The sequence below is a fragment of the Bubalus bubalis genome, chromosome 21 (genome assembly GCF_019923935.1).
Source record: "Bubalus bubalis isolate 160015118507 breed Murrah chromosome 21, NDDB_SH_1, whole genome shotgun sequence".
NCBI classification, from domain to species: domain Eukaryota; kingdom Metazoa; phylum Chordata; class Mammalia; order Artiodactyla; family Bovidae; genus Bubalus; species Bubalus bubalis.
Window position 1 is genome coordinate 53003764 of NC_059177.1, and position 12867 is coordinate 53016630.

The 12867-nt window shown below is 42.0% G+C and overlaps 2 protein-coding genes across 4 annotated transcripts in view; one reads left to right on the top strand and one right to left on the bottom strand.

The window, feature by feature from the left end:
• The window catches only part of LOC102391941 (C-C chemokine receptor type 1), a 91400-nt gene that overhangs the window by 35893 nt on the left and 42640 nt on the right, over nucleotides 1-12867 (top strand). The gene's annotated exons all lie outside the window — the stretch shown is intronic.
• CCR3 (C-C motif chemokine receptor 3) overlaps nucleotides 1-12867 on the bottom strand; it is a 31824-nt gene that overhangs the window by 12822 nt on the left and 6135 nt on the right. For 2 of the 3 annotated variants that reach the window (XM_006071553.3, XM_044934141.2), the window contains exon 1: nucleotides 196-621. The exons of the other annotated variant lie outside the window; for it this stretch is intronic. The gene's annotated coding sequence lies outside the window, so the exon portion shown is untranslated. Of the gene's footprint in view, nucleotides 1-195; nucleotides 622-12867 lie in introns of those variants that run through there. 3 annotated transcript variants of the gene reach the window in all.

Genomic DNA, 12867 nt, shown 5'->3' on the forward strand with positions numbered 1-12867 from the left:
AGCCGACCTCCCTCTACACCCTGTCCATCCAAGAGCACTCCTGGGAGGTGTAACTTCCACCTGCCAAGACTCCTTGCTCCATCTCCTTTTTCCGAGAAACCTGACTGTCTTCCTGGAAACCTCTCCTGAATAAACCACTTCTGTTGCATTCAATAGGTTCTTGCCCAGATAAGAACAAAAAGAAGATGATGGTACCTGCTAATTTAGCAAAGTCCTTGATGCGTCCAGTGGTAGCTTAGGTCTTGCCACTCATGAAACGGAGATACCATCTGATACCACCAGAGACATTAGTAAGGTAGGAAACAACACAGCTTCCTGTTTCAAAGAGTCTTAGCTTCTCAGGTTTTGCAAGTTTTTGAAAAGATAATCAAGTCTGGAGCAGTTCTTCTTTTCTATGATTGAGATCACACACAAAGCAAGCACTCAGTTGAGTAATCCTTGAGAAGAATGCTGTTGATGTCAGTAACTGTTTGGGGGATTCTGCCTTCCCTTGGAATTGCTCATTGTTTTGGAAGAGGGATCAATTCTTGAATAAGCATGCATTGACCTGTCAGGAGACAGGATAAAAAATGAAATCGGGATTTCCTTGTAATTACTCTGCAGAGCTGAATGGGAGACTTAGATGAGGCGAGTTGTACTATGGGTTTAAACAACCCAAGACGACTCGAACTTGAATTTCAGTTAGGGCACCCACAGCTGCATGGCCTGGGTTAATCGTTTAATCTTGCTGGACCTCAGCTTTCTCATCTGTCAACTTAGAATGATAATAACTACATCATAGGGTTGCCATGGAACTAGCTAAGATAAATATGCAAAAAGTCTCTGAGGACTGTCCAAAGCTAAGCAAATGTAAGGGATGAGTAGAATACCACTGAGACCTAAGCCTCATGGGGAAGAGCCACGTGCCTGCTCCATGTGCTGATGTGTCCATGGCACCCAGGATGGTCTTGGGCACAGCGCAGGTGCTCATCCAATGTTTTGGGATGAAGTCTGACCATGGATGGTGCAATCTGTGATGCAGTGGCTAAAGTGGACAAGGCAATGAAGTTCACCAAGCGTTCATCAGACATCTGCTGTATATGCAGGAATGTGCTTTATACTTCAAATGATAAAGAAAAGGTAGGAAGGAAAGACAACAACTTTGCTGGGAGGGCTCATGGGCATCCTGGGGCCCCAGTTTGAGGAAGCTTGATAGTCAGCATCTCGGCTCAGGTGGTCAGCAGAGTCAGAGAAGAGTTAGGAGAACTGGAAGCCTCTCTGAATATGAGAAAATAAGTCACCGTTGCTTTCTGTTATTATAGAATTGGCCTTTCCCATGGGCCAGTTATTCTCTGAGAATCATGATCACATAGGATTCTTGTTAGAAATATGACTCGGGGGCCTGTGTAAACTCTGGAAGGGCACTGGTGACTCTGAGAGATCTTGGTCAGATTTGTCATGTATGTTGGGAATTTCTCCTGTGGGGTTTGTTTTTTTTTTTTTTTTGGTATCAAGAGTATTCATTCTTCCAGGTTGTAGCCCCGCATTAACCCTTCATTGGTTAAATGTACTCATTTGTCTTTCCAGTCTCTTATGATCCAGGCATTAGCATTGGAGGTGACACCAAGTCTGACACCTTCATCCTCCTCTCAGGGATCATTGTGTTATCTAATATAGCATTCCAGCAAAGGGTGTGGTGTGGGAGCCCTCAGGGCCTCTCGGACACTGTGTGGAAAACACTCATGGAGATTGCTTCACAGGACGTTAAAATGTCTGAGAAAGCCTCAGTGAGGAATAGGTTTCAATTTGGTTAACCTTGCATTCCTCAAACCTAGTGTTAAGATAGAGAAAACATTGTGTGTGTTTTTGTGTGTGTGTGTATGTTTTTTTTTTTTTTCACATAACAACTGTTAATATACTTCAAGACTGGGGTTGGGTAGGAGAATGCTGCAGGCACTTGTCTAATGACTAGTCAACGTGTGGGCACAGGGTACAGTTGCCAACCCGCTTCTGGCCCATCTTCTCGTTTTGACAAGGGTCTCCTGAGCAGCCCCTCAAGGTATGTGGGGATGCTGTTGTAGACAAGGAAACTGAGATTCAACAAGGAACTTGGCAAATACCACAGAGACTAAAAGACAGAGCTAGGTTCCACCTTAGGGTTTTCTTTTTTTTTTTTTTTTAAGGTATTTTTATGTGGACCATTTTTTAAAGTATTTACTGATTTTGTTTGTTTCCTGTTTTGAGTTTTTGGCCATGAAGCATGTGCGATCTTAGCTCCCCAACCAGGGATTGAACCTGTACCCTTTTCACGGGAAGGCAAAGTTTTAATCACTGGACCATCGGGGAAGTCCCTTACCTCAAGAGTTTAGACTGTTCACTGGTGCTCATTTTTCCTGCCCTGCATCACCATCTGAAGGACTGGTGCTTTCAGCTGAAGATAAGGATGGCAGATTGTAAAGGCAGAACCAGAGTGACTTCCCTGAGGTCCAGAGTGGCTTGTTTGGTCTGACTTTTCCCAGGATGGGCAGGAGATTTTTGATGCTTCTTTCAGGCTACTTGAGACAGTCAGCTCATGAGTTTCCAAGGTACACAGAAAAACCTGACCCCGAACTCTAATACCTCTGATCTTTTCAGATTCTTAATGTAGATAAAACTAAAGCAGAAGCATTTTGGAGAAAACAACCAAAATAATGACATTGACAACAAACCAAACAGAAGACAGCTTAGGAATAAGGAACATCTGAGGGAAAAACAAACAAAAGATGTTCAGAAGCTATATGAAAGGGTCAGAAATTTCTTGCAGGCAAGCTCAGGTCAACTGTGGCTTTGAGCGTGTGAAAGGAAGTGGTTGTTGAGCATCAGGAAGAAGTACTTGGGTTCCTTTATCCTATCTTCAACACCAGCTCCTGGCTGCAGGGTCCTGGGGCAGGAAGGTGGGTTCCAGCCATTTACCTTCTCTTACTGACATGTTCCCAGGGGAACATTAACTCCCAGGGGAGTTAATGGAAGGATTCATGCAGTCAGTGGTGCCTGCCTCTGGCATTTGGTGGTCGAGTGTATTTCTGAGTTGTCTCCATTGACAGTACCCTGCCCTTCTGTAAACCGCCAAATCAGCAGAAGCAAACCTTTACAAAAAGGGCTCCCCCCCTCCAGACTGTTAATACAAGACAAGTTGGAGTGACCATGTGGAAGCTGTATTATTTGGGGAGGTAGTGGACATCTCAAGATTTGAACAGAAGAGCAGGGTCTACACTTAGCATTGGCCTGCAACTCAAATCTAGAATTAAACCAAGGATACAATGAGCCACCCACTGGACAGCTGCAAGCACCTGGCACACTTCCAAGTGCAGGGTGTGTGGTTGACCAAGCCCTACTGCTGGGCTATGAAACCAACACTCTGCTTTCCCCAAAGCCAAACTTCCTGTGGCTTGCCCCACCCCTGACCCAGCCAGCATGGAACCTGAGGCAGGCCCACTCCTGCGAGACAAGGCTTCCACTGATGGCTGCCTTTAGCTGGAGAGGTCCCAAGTAGACATGCTAAACTCCCCTTAGTCTACACAACAGGCTGGGAATCATCTGCCATCCTCCCCTTGCTCCCTGTTTCACTTGAGGCCTGACCATTCTCGCCCACTTTCCCTCATAGGTACCTCCTGTAATAAAGGTGTAAGACCTGCTGGGTGTTTGCTTTTCACTGTCACACCCTGCATATTCACACTAGCTTCAGAATAGAGCCCAGGTCCCTTTAGGCCATTTCCAGGAAAAATTGGGTGGTTGTTGATCTAACTATTTTGTATGTTTCATTTTGCACTTTTTATTTCTTTCTTGTCAACATTGAAAAAAATCTAGTATCAAAATTAGAAAATAAATGATGAAGAAAAAAGTGAACAATGATTTCGAAATGATGCAGAAAATAAGTTTTCTCCCCAAGATATGGGAAGTACCTCTTAATGAGGTGCAAATACAATGCATCTCTGCATAAACAGAAAATTCACCAGATGTCTGTCAAGTGGAGTAAATGACATCTTTTCTTCCACAATATCTTGAACTATAAGATGGGCCCTTGGAAATGTAAAAAGAGAAGAGAGAGCAAGAGCATAGATAAAAAGACAAGAGAAACAGGAGATACGAGGGATAGAGAGATAATAGATATTTAAGTTAGTCTCTTCCTTTTTTCCAGGTGGCAGCCAGAAATTTTCTACCAGATGAGAAAATTTAGTTTCTGCTTTGTTCACAACCATGTGACACAGTGTTATAGAGGCTTCTATAAAGCCCAGTGGCCAGAAGGACACCTAGAAGTGTAACTTGGGATGGAGAGGACTAGATGATTTGTTTTCCTCTGGGGTGTTGTTTTGCATCTCATCTCTGTAGACACAAAAAATGTTCACAACCTAAAAGTAGAGAGTTACATTTTATTTTGTGGGAACTTTTAGGACTTCAAGCCCAGGAAGCATCTCAAGTAACCCTGAGAGAACTGCTCTGAGGAGGCGATGAGGGGAGCTAGGTTATATAGAAGTTTGGCAACAAAGGGCAGATAGTTGGTACATCAAAAGATGATTGTTAATTAAAAAAAAAACAAACAAAACAAAAAACCAGATATCTCCAAGTTAAGGACTTTAGTGCTTTTCTGTGTATGGGCAAGTGCAGGAGTCTGGGCTTGCATCCTGGTTCCCTCAGGGCTCACCATCAGGAGTGGCTGCAGTCTTATGACTGCTACACGGCCGGTATTCTTTTCCTCCTAAGTTTCCTCAGGCCTCACTGGCTCACGTTCAGGGGTTGCAGGGCTGCAATCGCTGATGACTGTGACATCCTTTGTTTATTGATATGGCAAGAAACATTCCGTTTCTCACCCCCAAGATTAATCTGGGTACTTTCTAAACATGTCAAACCTCTGTTTTGAGCTGTGCAAATCCTGAACGAATTTTCAAACGTGCCAGAGCATCTACTCTGGGAAAGATAAGACAGCTAGTGAGGGGGTTGGAGGAAAGGTGTATGTATCATCAGTCCTGAGCTCCAGGCGGCATCAGTGAACTCAGACAGTGACCAGGAGTGACAGGGTGGGGGCTGCCCTGGGGGTGGGCAAGTTATGTGAGAGAAACCGTTCAAAAATGTAAACAACACTTCCTGCACACTTGTGTCACATGTCACACAAGGGATCTGCTAAGGGCTTTATGTACTTTGTCTCTTTTAAGCCTCTCAGTGACCCTGTGAGGTAAATGAGTTTGTTTTTTTTTACCATTTCTCAGAGGAGGAACTGAGACAAGTGGGTTAAGCAACAGCTCAGGATAACACAACTAGAAAATGGTGGGGCTTATTCTGGAACCCACACCTCTGTATGCTTCCATCTCTCTCCTCTGACCACTGTGTCCGCTATTCCTCCAGGAGTCTGCAGATGAGGCCCAAGGAGTGGGCAGTGGGTCAGTTGGTGCTGGCTCTTCAATTCACTCCAATGGTCCATGACCAAGATTCAACAGGTGATTTTTATGTCAGAACACCTTTGCTTTAATTCAACATTAAGAAAAAAAATCTGAAGAAAGCAGGCATATTACACTTCATTATAATAAGGAACAAGTTCTCCTTCTAGGAGAATATGACATATGTTGGCAGAGCTCTGCTGGATCCCCTTGAGTCCCTTTCCCATTTCTGGCTCTCCTTCCTCAGCCTCTGTGCTCTTTTGCTTCCAGCCTCGGCACCTGTGACTGGCTGTGGAGGGCTATCAGGCTCAGGAACCATCGTGCCCCCGACTCCCCCAGCCCCAGTCTCCTGCATAGAGCCAGGAGGAACCCCTCTCACTGCCTTGTACTGAGGCAGGACACACTGCGAGGCTCCTGTCCCAGGGCCCACTCAAGATCAGGCGGAGGCCCTGGGGATCTATGCCTGAGACCGCATCCTGCTGCTTGCTTCCTCCCTTCTTGTCCTGTTCCCTCAGTCTCTTGCTGGTGTCTTCTGAGAGCACCCACTGAATAAATCACTCACACATGAATCCTCCCCTCAGGGTCTGGGCCCTCGTAAGATAGGGCATTTAACATAGATGGAAGTTGCTTGATTTTTCAACAGCTTATTAAGATGTAACTTTTGGACAATAAAGTATATCCATTTAATGTCTACAGTTTGATGAATTTTGACAGTCGTATACCTTTGAATTACAACTGCCATAGTCAAGATATGAGTGTTTCTATCACCTCCAAGAGATTCCTTATGCCCCTTTGAAGTCCATCCCTCCCTCCAGCCCCACTTCCAGGCAGTCACATCTTTCCACTTCCTAAGATCAGTTGCTTTGCAGCCTGCTGCCTAAACTTTAAGCCAGTGCTATATATTTTTGATTTTTGTATGGCACTACTTAAAATTGCCAATTTCTATTTTAGCTTAGAAAATGCTAGCTGACACAAAACTCCAAAACGTACAATGAGCTTGAACGTCTAGAAGTGTATTTCTTGATCATGTACAGCAATCAGGTTTATTGGTGGCAGTCTGCCTTTAATCATTAGTTCAGGCACCTAGGCATCTACATACAGTGTCTACTATCACTGAAGTTGGCATTCAAGACCCAAATGTATACAGCTGCATCAACCAGAGAGGAAGGAGAAGAGTATGAAGGAATGGTCATGGAAGGATTTTTATGAGCTGGTGGAGAAATCGTTTACATCATTTCTGTCCACATTCCGTCAGCTAGGACTCAGTCATGTGGCCACCCATGAATGCGTCAGTAGCTAGAATGTAGTCTGTCTGTCTGTCCAGAAATTAATAATACTTAGGTGTAAGCATGTGTTAATTAATAACTATCTGACCAGAAAAGAACAAGCTCAAAAGAGGAAGATAAAAGACACACTGACAATGCCATTTTAATCATTAACAGCAACAACATAACTATGAAGTGACAAACAATAAGAGTGACTATCATCTTTTGAGGAGTTTGGTGCCACGTGCTTTATGACATTTATCCTGACAGTTCTACAGGTATGCAATTTCCTTATGAAGATCAAAGCAGTAGGAGATTATAAAGCTGTGGTTACCAAATGGCAGAGGACAAATTTGTGCCCAGGTCTTTCTTGATGCCTAAGTTTCTGCAGTTAGCATAAAGCAGAACAAATCAATTACAGCATTTTCCCACTTCAGTGAGAGCTATGAATTATCAGCAGCAGATTTCAACATAATCCAGGGCATCAAAAGTCTGTCATTATTCAGAGATTCTAGAAGGAGCAGTAAATAAACTTCCCACATCTTAGACCTCAGGGCAGATGGCCAACCAGGCACCTGCACCACAGATACAAGGGTGGGGTCACATTCAGCCCTAGGAGAGTGAGAAAGCTCTTTGCTGTTTACCATCCCCTCTGTGTTCTAAGGAGGCTGAATCACAAAGAAAATTCTTAATGTGATGATGGCAGGGGTTCAAGGAAGAGACACATTTTTTTTTAATAACTTGAGAGAGAAAAAAAAAAAAAGAAGAGAGAGGGTGGAATGCAGAGTGGGTGTCACATGAAGTCTAGGAAGAAAGATGAGGCTGGCACCAGGGAGACTGAAAGGGCTCTGTGGGGCCAGGAGGGAGAAGGAAAGATGCCAAGCAAAGGGGCAGTAGATGAGAAAGGATTTAGGAAAAGAAGACAGAAAGTTCAGCAGGATTTGAAGGTGGGTTTTTGTGCAGTGTGGGATGTAACCTTCCTATATCAGTTAGGGTTTGGTCATGAAAAAGGCTTCTCTAGGTATTTTGAGCAGGAAGGGAATTAATGTAGATTCCAATGCCTTGACAACTAGTAAATATTTTCAAGTGCTTATGGAACATTCACCAAGATAAACCATATCTAGAGCCTCAAAAAGTTTTTAAAATTTGCATTATATAGAATATATTCTCAGATCAAAATGCAGTCAATTAAAAAATAAAAACAGAAAGATGACAAACATTTCTAAACGTGAAAAATTAAATCACACGTCTATATAATCCACAGATCAGAAAGGAAGTCTCAAAGGAAATAAAAATGACTTTGAACTAAGTGAAAACAAAAATACAGCATCAAGATATGTGGGGTGCAGCTAAAGCCATTCTGAGGGGAACATATTGCCGCATTGAATGCTTGCATTAGAAAAGAAGAGCAGAATCAAGTCAATAATCTAAGTTTCTTCCTCTAGAAACTAGAGAAAGGGCAAAATAAGCCCAAATTAAGCAGAAAGAAGGAACCACAAAGATAAGAGCACAAAGTAATAAAATTTAAACCAGAAAACAGATTAAAGCACTGAAACAAAATGCTGATTCTTCAAAAAGTCATTAAAAATGAGTGATAAACCTCTAGCAAGATCTGAGAGATCAGATGTCACAATGTGACAATGTCACAAGTGAAAAAATGTCAAGAATGAATACAGATTCTTCAGCCATTAAAAGGACAGTAAGAGAATACTAGGAACAACTTTGGGGATTCCCAGTTGGCTCAGTGGTAAAGAATGTGCCTACAATGCAGGAGACGTGGATTCGATCCCTGGGTCAGGAAGATCTCCAGGAGAAGGAAATGGCAACTCACTTCAGTATTCTTGCCTGGGAAGTCCCATGGACAGAGGAGCCAGGTGGGCTACAGTCCATAGGGTCACACAGAATCGGACATGACTAAGCAACTGAGCACACACACAGCACGTGAACAACTTTATGCTTATACATGCAACATTTTAAAAGAAACAGACCAATTTGTTGATTATTAACAGAGATAAGACATTTGACAAAGTATTTCACCCCCTCATGATAAAAACCTTTGTGAACTGATAATAAGTATCTACAAAGAGCCTAGAGATAGCATCATGCTTAATAATGAAAGATGAATGCTTTCCTCCAAGATCATGAACAAAGCAACAATGTTCGTTCAGTCACTTTTCTCCAAACATAAGTCCTAGCTAGAGCAATGAGACTGGAAACAAAATATAAGGCATATAGATTGAAAAGGAGGAGATAAACTGCCCTTATTTGAGGATGACGTTGTTGTCTACATAGAAAATACCAAGGGATTCTCCCCAAAACTCTTGAAACTAACAAGTTTAGCTTGGTTGCAGGAAAAAAATCAGCAAACAGAAATCAATCACATTTTTATGTATCAGTGAACACTTAGAAACCAAAATTAAAATACCATTTATAATTGCTTCCAAAATCTTTTAGACTATACCTCAGTATAAATCTAACAAAACATAGTCAAGATTTGCAATGAAAACTACGAAATGAAGTTAGAAGAAAAAAAAAGACCTATGGTTTAGGCAGAGGGATATACACATAGAGTAATGGAACAAAATAGAAAATTACAGAACCAGACTCATAAATATATCCAACTGCTTTCTGACAAAGGCACAGTACCTTTCAACAGAAGAACAGGAGCCTTTTTCATAAATAATGCTGGAGCAATTAGATATCCATAGACAGAAAATAAATAAACTTTAACCTAAACTTTACATCATCTATCCTTCAATAAAATTTTTTAAAAATAAATATCAACTACACTTCAATAAAAAACTTAAAAAGACACATACAAAAATTGACTCAATTTATCACAGACTTCATTGTAAAATGTAAAACTATGAAACTTTGGAAGATAGCAAAGGATAAATCTTTGTAATCTAGAATTTGGTGAAAAGTTGTTAGAGTTGATGCCAAAAGCCCTATCCATAAAAAAATAGTTGATAAATTTGGCTTCGTGAAAATTAAAAGCTTCTCTGAAAGACTCAAATATAAGCCAGAACCTCAGGAAAAAACATCAATAAACAATATATCCAATAAAATATTCGCATCTAAAATATAAAGCATTCTCAAAATTAAAAAGCAAAAAACCAATCTGATTAGAAAATAAACAAAGATTTTTTTTTTCCAACAAGGTAGAAGTTTTAAAAGGACTTATCTCAAGCGAATAAAGAAATCTACAGATGGTTAGAAAGAAAGAAAAAAGAAAAAATGGGCAAAGGCATGAACCTCACTGAAGAGGACATGTATTTGGCAGCTAAGCACATGAAGACACATTCAGTATCATTAGTCATTAGGAAAATGCAGATTAAAACTGCCATCACACGTATCAGAATGACAAAAAGTAGTGACAACACCAAATGCTGGAGAAGATAAGGAGGAAACTGGATCACTCCTACATTGATGTTGGGCATATAAAATAATACAGACACTCTGAAAAAGAATATGGCAGTTTCCTATAAAACTAATGGCACTAATGGTAAAGAACCCACCTGCCAAAGCAGAAAACGTAAGAGACTTGGATTTGATCCCTGGGTCAGGGAGCTCCTAGGGAGAAGGAAATGGCAACCCACTCCAGTATTCTTGCCTGGAGAATCCCATGGACAGGGGAGCCTGGTGGGCTGCAGTCCATAGGGTCACAGAGTCGGACACGACTGAAGCAACTTAGCACACAATCAAAACACATGCTTACAACACAATCTAGCAGTCACATTCCTGGGCAGATACCTCAAAATAAGCATTTTTGAAGATTTTAGATTTGAAATGTGGCACGCATGTAATAAAATGCCTAAAGCATACTAATCCAAGTTTTTGCATGTATACACACCCGTGTAACCACCATGACTGGACAGTGCCAGAACCCCAGACCATTCCTTAGTGTCTCTTCCCAGTCTGTATCCACAGAGGTAACTGCTATTTTGTTTCTATTACTATAGATTAGTTTTGGCTGTACCGTGTGTAGTAATAGTAGATTGTTCTTTTACGTTATCACATAGCATTTTATTGTGTGAAGACACCATAGTTTGGGGCTTCCCTGGTGACTCAGTGGTAAAGAATCTGCCTGCAGTGCAGGAGACCCAGGTTCAATCCCTGGGTCAGGAAGATCCCCTGGAGGAGGGCATGGCAACCAACTCCAGTATCCTTGCCTGGAGAATCCCATGGACAGAGGAGCCTGGTGGACTACAGTCCATAGGGCTGCAAAGAGTTGCACACGACTGAAGCGACTGAACACACAGCACATAGCACCCCAGTTTACCCATTTTATTGTTGATAAAAATTGGGGGTTTTCAGTTTGAGACTGTTATGAGTAAAATTAGTAGCTACATTCTTGTGTATATCTTTAGAGTTCATATACACTTCTTTCTCTGGAGTATATACTTTGAGGTAGAATTTTGGGGTCATAGAGAAGGCATTGTTTAGCTTTACATGCTACTAAATGGTTTTCTAAGTGGTTGTACCAATTTATTATTCTTTTGCCAGCAGTACGTGAGAGTTCAAGTTCATCTCCATTCTCGTCAATAGTTGGTATTGCCTATTAGAGATTTTTCTTGTTTTCCTTTTCATTTTAGCTCTTCTGATGGGTATGGGCTGCTATATCATTATGGTTTTAATTTGCATTTCTCAAATGATTAATGATATTGATTATCTTTTCACATATATGTTGGTTATTTGGTTATCATTTTCTGTGCAGTGCCTGATCAAATCTTTTGCTGGTCTAAAAATAATTAGGTTGTTTGTCATTTCAATATTGACTTGTAGGAGTTTGTAATCTATTCTGTATATGAGCCCTTTATCTAAGAGAAGTATCTCTGATCTGTTTTTGGCTATAGGCACTTGTGCTTTTTTCTACCAGTCTTCTGGTGCACCCTGATCACTCCTAATAGTGATTCTATTTGCAAACATCTCTAGGCTTAAGTTTCCAAACCCTGCTGGAGTCACCAACCAATTCTCCAGTGCTTCTGTCAGTGTCTCAGATTCATACAGGCACACGGCTTGCCCTTGCCCAGATTCTGGGCCAGCCATAAACAAAATCTCTCTGTCTTTGATCCCTTCATCTCTCACTTACTTCTCAGAAGCAGGAAGATTTCTTGTTCCCTGAGGTAGAATGAAGTGAGGAAATAAGTTTATTCAAGCAGGTACATGATAATATCATACTCGGAATAAAAGATGTCAAACTATACTCTCACCTGTGGTCACACACACATCAAGGCATCAAACTTAATCAACCAGTCTCCATATCAGCTGCCTCTTATGCATGCAGCTCAATGCTGGGCACTGTGGGAAACCCACAAAGGAGGACTGGACATGGGTCCAGCTGTTGAAAAGCTTACAATCAAGTTGGGAAGAAAAGATGTAATGCAGGTTATGTGATTTAGTAAAATAATGCGTGTTAGATAGTACATAGCATAACTCTTCAGAATCAAAGAGTTTTAGAACTGGGCATGCAAGACCATAAGTGCTAATTCAAGCTGGCCCTGGATGGGACTTCCTTAAGATAGTCTCTCCTTCCCCTTTTCAGCATGGGGGTGGGGAGAAGGGGTTTCTTGGACAACTTTTTTGCATGTAGGAGATACTCAGCACATGTTGGCTGGTTTGAGTGAGGCTTAGGTTGCAGAAATAAATAGCTACATAACACCCATCAGCCAAATACCTACCAAGTACCAGGTACATAGTAAATCACATTTAATTCTTGCCACAATTGTGAGGAGGGAATTGCTTCTGTTTTACCGGTGGGAAAATGGAGGCTCAGGCAAAGAAAAGACATGGCATCTGATAGAGCCACGATTCAAAGCAGGTTGACATACTGGGGCACTTGTTGCTTGCTGTGAGACACCGCCATTTCCTGTTGCTTGAACAAAGGGAAGGGGACAGTGGGCCTAGCCACTCGATGTCAGAGATTAAAGCCCAGGTCCTAGGGTACCGGGTCTCTGAGGCAGGGCCCAGTAGAAGAGGCCAACCCTTCAAGGGAGGCCTAGGGTGGCCTGAGTGGTGACTTTGGATAGCAAGGCAGAAGCGAGAGGGAAGCAGATTAGATAAGAGAAAGTAACACAGCGAGGTGGTCTGTCACCCCTCCCCCCTTCCTGTAACTTCCCCAAAAATAATGCTCAATCTCTCATGTGCCCAGTTTGGCTGGATGTCCATCTGTCCTGTGAAACCCCACCTCCACCTCCACCTCCACCTTGCCA